The sequence below is a fragment of the Rhinopithecus roxellana genome, chromosome 13 (genome assembly GCF_007565055.1).
Source record: "Rhinopithecus roxellana isolate Shanxi Qingling chromosome 13, ASM756505v1, whole genome shotgun sequence".
Taxonomy (NCBI): Eukaryota; Metazoa; Chordata; class Mammalia; order Primates; family Cercopithecidae; genus Rhinopithecus; species Rhinopithecus roxellana.
This window is the reverse complement of record NC_044561.1, coordinates 113985934-113992555: the sequence shown is the minus strand read 5'-3', so window position 1 is coordinate 113992555 and position 6622 is coordinate 113985934. Positions and strand designations below refer to the sequence as shown.

Genomic DNA, 6622 nt, shown 5'->3' with positions numbered 1-6622 from the left:
CAGACGAGTCAGTCCAAACACCCCAAAGCAAGCCCCAAGGAGGCCGGGGGCTGCTGCAGAGCTGATGAGGGGATGGCAGGGGCAGAGCAGGCCTGAGAACACTGGCCTCCACTCTGAATGAAACAGGCATCTCCAGGGCAGGCACGGTGGCTCACGCCTGTAATTCCAGCACTTGGGGGCGGGGGCCAAGGCAAGCAGATCACGAGGTCAGAAGATGGAGACCATCCTGGCCAACATGGTGAAGCTCCATCTCTACTAAAAATACACCAATTAGCTCGGCGTGGTGGTGTGCGCCTGTAGTCCCAGCTACTCGGGAGGCTGAGGCAGGACAATCGCTTGAACCCAGGAGGCGGAGGTTGCAGTGAGCCGAGATCGCGCCACCGCACTCCAACCTGGGGACAGAGCGAGACTCCGTCTCAGAAAAAAAAAAAAAGAAAAAGTAAAAAGAAAGAAAACAAAGAAACTGGGAGCCCCTTTTGGATGTCAGTGCCCTGTCTCAGCTCCTCAGCTATAGTGGAAGGTAAAAGCAGTTTACCTTTTAACTATATGAACAGGCATGGCGGTGTTCCAACTGAACTCCTTAGGAAATTGTCATTTTATTTTATTTTTTTGAGACAGAGTCTCGCTGTCACCCAGACTGGAGTGCAATGGCGCGATCTCGGCTCACTGCAATCTCTGCCTCCCGGGTTCAAGTGATTCTTCTGCCTCAGCCTCCCGAGTATCTGGGATTACAGGCGCCCACCACCACGTCTGGCTAATTTTTATTTTTATTTTATTTTCGGTAGAGACGGGGTTTCTCCATGTTGGCCAGGCTGGTCTCGAACTCCTGGTCTCAGGTGATACACCCGCATTGGCCTCCCAAAGTGCTGGCATGACAGGCGTAAGCCACTGTGCCCGGCCGATATTTGAATTTCATATACTTTTTTCTTTCTTTTTTTTTTTTTGAGATGGAGTCTCGCTCTGTCGCCCAGGCTGGAGTGCGGTGACCGGATCTCAGCTCCGCCTCCCGGGTTTACGCCATTCTCCTGCCTCAGCCTCCCGAGTAGCTGGGACTACAGGCGCCGCCACCTCGCCCGGCTAGTTTTTTGTAGTTTTTAGTAGAGACGGGGTTTCACCGTGTTAGCCAGGATGGTCTCGATCTCCTGACCTCGCGATCCGCCCGTCTCGGCCTCCCAAAGTGCTGGGATTACAGGCTTGAGCCACCGCGCCCGGCCCATATACTTTTCATATATCCTGAAATACTGTTTTAATTCTCCCCCAACTTCTTAAAAACGAGAAAAGCATTCTCAGCTCAGGCACCATACAGAACCCGGCTGCAGGCTGGGCATAGACTTCGGAACCGTCGGCGTGTGGGTGATGGGGGACATGCCCGGGGCAGGGGCGGACTCCGGGCAGAGGCGGCCGGGATAACTCCACGCTCCCACTCTAGCCGGTGACCGCGACGCGGGCTTGTCTCACTCTCACACTCAGGCCGAGAAAACGCCGAAAGCCGTGTCACCAACGGAGGACCTCGGGACCACATTCAGTCTGCAGAGTGTATTTGGTCGGCTCAGACATTTGTGTTAGGAAATAACACATCAAAAGTACACATTTTCTTCAGACCCTGAGAGCGGACGAGTCCCGTGCGCTCCGCACCGCCAGTCCCGGTCCCGCGCCCGGCCAGAGGGCCGCCCTCCTCCCGCCGACCCGGCTCGGGGCTTAGGCATTAATCCCGCCCCCAGGGGGCCCGCGCCGGGAGCCCGATCGCCTTAGGCTCAAGGGCTTAGGTCCCAGCCCACGGGGCCTGACCGCACCGCACTGAGCGGACTCCGCGCCAGGTAAGGGGGTTCGGGGCAGGACCGAGACCCGCGCTGCCGGCCGTCCCGGAAACCCGCGGTGGGCCGTTGAGTGCGCGCCGAGCCGCCGCCAACGGCCAAGCCACGGGAACAAACCGCGGGGGCCGCGCCCCGCCCCGCCAGAGCGCCTGGGCCCTGCCCGTCGTCCCCCCCGCGCCAGAGCTCGCACTGCGCCTGCGTAGTTTGCCCTCCCAGACGCGGGGGCGGAACCGAAGCGCGCACTGTGTCTGCGTCTTCCGCCCGGCCCCGCCCCAGCGGCCGTGCCTCAGCCGCTCGGTCCTCCTTACCCGGCCAGGGACGAGGCGGGGCGGGTACGCGGACATTGCGCCTGCGCGCGTAGACCCCGCCCCCAAGTCGGCCCCGCCCCCGGCCAGCCCCGCCCCGCGCCGCGCGGGGCCCTGGGAGGGGCGCAGCGTCCGGCGGCGTCGCGGGCGGCGGGCGGCGGGGCCGCGGGAGGGGCGCGGGGGCAGACAAAGCCGCGGTAATGAATGGAGCGTCCGCCCGCGCCGCCGTCGTCCGCAGCCGGCCGGGAGCCGCCCCAGAGGCCGGGCCGAGGTGAGTGCGCGGGCGCCGCCTCCCTGCCGCCCGCCGCGAGCCCCGTCCGCCGCGGACCGCGCCGGGGCCGGGCCGCGCCATTGTCTGCGCCGCGCCGGGCCGGGGCCGGGGCCCGGCGGGCGGGGGCGCGGCTCCGTGGCCTCGGGGTCCCCGCCTGGCGCCGCCCCGGACCCGCCCCCGCGCGGACCCCGGCCCTGACAGCTGGCGCGGGGGCGGCGCCGACTGAGCGGCCGAGTGCCCGGGGTCGGCGCCCGGCCTGGCCCACGTGCCCGCGCCGCTGCTTCCGGGCGGACGGGACGGGACGGGACGGGGCGGACAGGACGGGGCTCGGGACGCCGCCCGGGTCCGCCGGGAGCGCGCTGTCCTGGCCACGTCGAGTTGCCCCGCGAGCCCGGTCCCTGGGACTTCTCTGGATGTGTCATTCCCGTCCCACCTCCAGGAAGGGCCACCCGGGCCCTGCTTCATGTCTCAGCCCAGATGGGTCCTTGCGACGCGCCCCGAGGCAGGTTATTGTACGTGGTTCTGGGGATGACCGTTCACACTGAATGAATGAAAACATAACTTGCCTTGCGAACCATAATTTCAAATGTTTTTCGACTGCAGTGGTTTTCCTACACCCAAATGAGCTCGCAGTCAGTTTTGTTTCTTCTTTTGTCCCGTTGTGTGACCCACACTGTCTTCATTGCTAAGAGAATCGCAGCCCCTCGGGTTCCCTTCTGCGCCTTCGTATTCCGGGTGGCCCTGGTAGACCCGGGCACCACTATGGAAACGTCCCGGCCAAGCTGAGCCGTCAGAAGCTTCTGTTGGTGTTCTGGTGTTGGTCAAAAGGGAAGTTATTTGTTTTGAAGTTAACCCTGATCAGATTATGTGCATAGTTTTTAGAAATCCATTCAGACCTTATAATGAGGCCAGTTTGGTAAAGCAAGGGCATCCTGCGACTTTTTACATAGAAATATTTTTTATTTTTTTTTGTGTATGTCATGGTGACAAAATTGAGACTAGGAAGGATTTGGTTGGGATTTTTTTTTAAGTGCCATGAATAAGCCACATTTTGATTATCAATTAATTTCAATTACTAAACAAAGTTATCTTGGCCGGGCGCGGTGGCTCACGCCTGTAATCCCAGCACTTTGGGAGGCTGAGGCGGGCAGATCACGAGGTCAGGAAATCGAGACCATCCTGGCTAACACGGTGAAACCCCCGTCTCTCCTAAAAATACAAAAAATTAGCCGGGCGTGGTGGCGGGCGCCTGTAGTCCCAGCTACTTGGGAGACTGAGGCAGGAGAATGGTGTAACCCGGAAGGCGGAGCTTGCAGTGAGCCAAGATCGCGCCACCGCACTCCAGCCTGGGGACAGAGCGAGACTCCGTCTCAAAAACAAAAAACGCACAAAACCAAAGTTATCTTGCAAGAGGAAAGTTTTCAGGAGTTCGATTCCATAGGGTTTCCAATGGGACATCCATTGGAAACACTTCCCGTAGTCCTTAAACGGATTATATCTGCTTGTCATGACTGGCTTTTTCTCAAGAAAAGGTCTAGCACAGGTTAAGAGAGATTCTGTGAATCTTGAAAAAGCTTCACAGGGCCCAGTCTTTGAGGCGAGGACACAGTATATCTATATGGAAAGAACCCTAAGACTTTTGGTCCACTTGACAGGTGGTTAGAGTCTCCCCCAACACACACCCTCGTCCAGTTAATTCCTGAAGAAGGTGGTCGATGTTTCGGGTGTAAAACTGCTGCTCTTTAAGGTCGCTTCCTCCTCCCTTCCCCCCACACAGTGAGTGACTCAGCTGTGCAAAGTATGCCCATAACACCTTGGAGAAAGACTAAGAAAGTGACTAGGGGAGCGGACGGACTTCTGTGTGGGCAAAGGAGCTGAGAAGCAGCTTTTTTAGTGAAAGGTGTGTGTGTGTCTCAGATCCCTGGTGAGGAGCCCTGGGGAGTGGAACGCTGGGGGCATGACAGGCAGTAAGTGACCATGGTCAGTGCCACCCTTCACTTTGTTTTGCATTTTTTCTTTGCCTGGCTTTAGCTTCTGGTCTGGTTCTCTTTGGTGTGGTGGTTGTCTTTTGAGAGGAGGGAGCAGGTGAAACTGCTGGGTGTGGCTCCGCCCAGCCCTGGGGTAGAGGCCAAGCTGGCCCTTCCTTACTAATGTTTCCTTCACTGTTTAAATCTGAGGACCTGAGAATGCACCTGTAGGAATCCCTCTTACTTACCTTTGGCTGTGTAAGAAAGTCAGTGTGCGTTTAGCCCGTGACACCCCTTAGTGTTCTGGTTTTTGGCTTTCCGTTTTAGTGCCTGGATTCCAGCAGCTCTGTGGCTTCAGCCCCTTTCGGGGGTTCGGCCCTCTCTGCATCCCAGCCTTCCAGGCCCTTCTCCTGCTCCCCACTTTTCAGCATCTAGGTTTGTCTTCATTCTGCAGTACCTCAGATCCGTTCCTTGCTAATCATTGGATATTTTGGTAGTTCAAATTCTGGGCGGTATCGTTGGGAATAAAATAAGCTCTTTGCCGTTTCTGAGGCAGAGGGGAGCAGGAGAGACAGAGGTGCTTGCCTCTCTGCCTGCTGGGGCCATGGTGGTTTTAAAAGAAGGCCCTGGCCTCAGGGAACATGGTGGTGGTGAGGAGCAGCGTAAACCAGAGGAAAAGGCTCAGTAGGTGCTTCAAGGAGAAACACCGGCAGGTGAGAGCAGGGGTAATCCGGGTTTCTCAGGAAAGTGTGCTCCGGAGACCTCATGGGGAGAAGAGGTTAGAGTCCAGCCCTGTAGGGTCTGGGGGCGATGGCAGAAGCCCCAGGAGAGCATCATCCATGAGGTGCAGAGGCAGCCTTGCAGCATCCCAGTGCGCGCCTTCTGCCTGGCCCAAGGGCCTGCTGCTGAAGCCACCTCCCAGCTCCTCCAGGTTGTTTGGGGATTCAGGGGACATGCAGTCTAAATGACCCGCGCTAGAATCCCGGCCAGCTTCCCACCTCTCATTCTAGGTGAAGGCTGCGCTGGAATCCCGGCCAGCTTCCCATCCCTCATTCTAGGTGAAGGCCGCGCTGGAATGCCGGTCATCCCGGCCAGCTTCCCACCTCTCATTCTAGGTGAAGGCCGCGCTGGAATCCCGGCCAGCTTCCCACTTCTCATGAAGCCTTTCCAGCAGCTATGGCCCAGGTCTTTCCCAGCAAAGTCTGTGTGCAATAGAAACAGCTGATGCTGGCCGGGCCCTGGGGGTGGGGCTGTGACTGATGCAGCCCCTGCCTGATTAGGGTGGGGAGGACCTGGCCCCCAGCCCTTCCTGCCTCACCACCCGCCTCGCCTCCTCCACAGACAAACCCTGAGGGGCTGGGTTCCTCCAAAGCTACCCCTCATCGAGGCCCACCTGGTGGTGTCTGCACTACCTGTTTGCTGCAGAGAGCAGGGTCGGGAGCATGTGCGTTGGGGAGAGCTCTGGTTACTCCGTCACAGAAGCCGTGCTCCACGTCCTGTAAGTGAGAGACTCCCCAGCAGTGTTCAGCCACAGCTGCGATGTCAGGCCTGTCACTAGTGGGACTGCCCGGACCCCCAAGTTATGGGTACACGGCGAGGGTGCTGGTGTTAAATACAGGGGACCCACAAAACCACCAGCAGAACAATCCGCATGACCCTGTCATGTGACCCAGAGCATTTCAGGGACAGAACTCAGACCGGCTGACCTTAGTGTGTTGCTGGCTTGCTTTGGAAGGTGCCCTGTTTCCAAGACGGCCTTACCTGGGTTCCTGAGCACGTCTGACAGCAGCTCTGACTCCGGGCTTCTGGAGTCAGACCCCTTGCCACTGTCTTTGACCTTTAGCTTTGGGTTCCCCTTCTCTGTTTGTTTATTTGTTCTCACTCTGTCACCCAGGCTGGAGTGCAGTGGTGCAATCTCGGCTCACTGCAACCTCTGCCTCCTGGGTTCAAGTGATTCTCCTGCCTCAGCCCCCCGAGTAGCTGGAATTACAGGCGCCGGCCACCGCACACACTCAGCTAATTTTTGTTTGTTTGTTTTTTGAGGTGGAATCTTGCTCTGTCACCCAGGCTGGAGTGCAATGGCGCAATCTCAGCTCCCTGCAACCTCTGCCTCCTAGGTTAAAGCAGTTCTTCTGCCTCAGTCTCCTGGGATTACAGGCATGTGCCACCATGCCTGGTTATTTTTTTTTTTTTTTGTATTTTTAGTAGAGACGGGGTTTCACCATGTTGGCCAGGCTGGTCTTGAACTCTAGATCTCCTGATCTG

The 6622-nt window shown here is 58.1% G+C and overlaps 1 protein-coding gene across 1 annotated transcript in view; it reads left to right on the top strand.

The window, feature by feature from the left end:
• The first annotated feature begins 2262 nt into the window (after positions 1–2262).
• Positions 2263–6622, top strand: part of ZBED4 (zinc finger BED-type containing 4) — a 30459-nt gene continuing 26099 nt past the window's right edge. The window contains exon 1 of the mRNA XM_030915374.1: positions 2263–2390. The gene's annotated coding sequence lies outside the window, so the exon portion shown is untranslated. The remainder of the gene's footprint in view (positions 2391–6622) is intronic.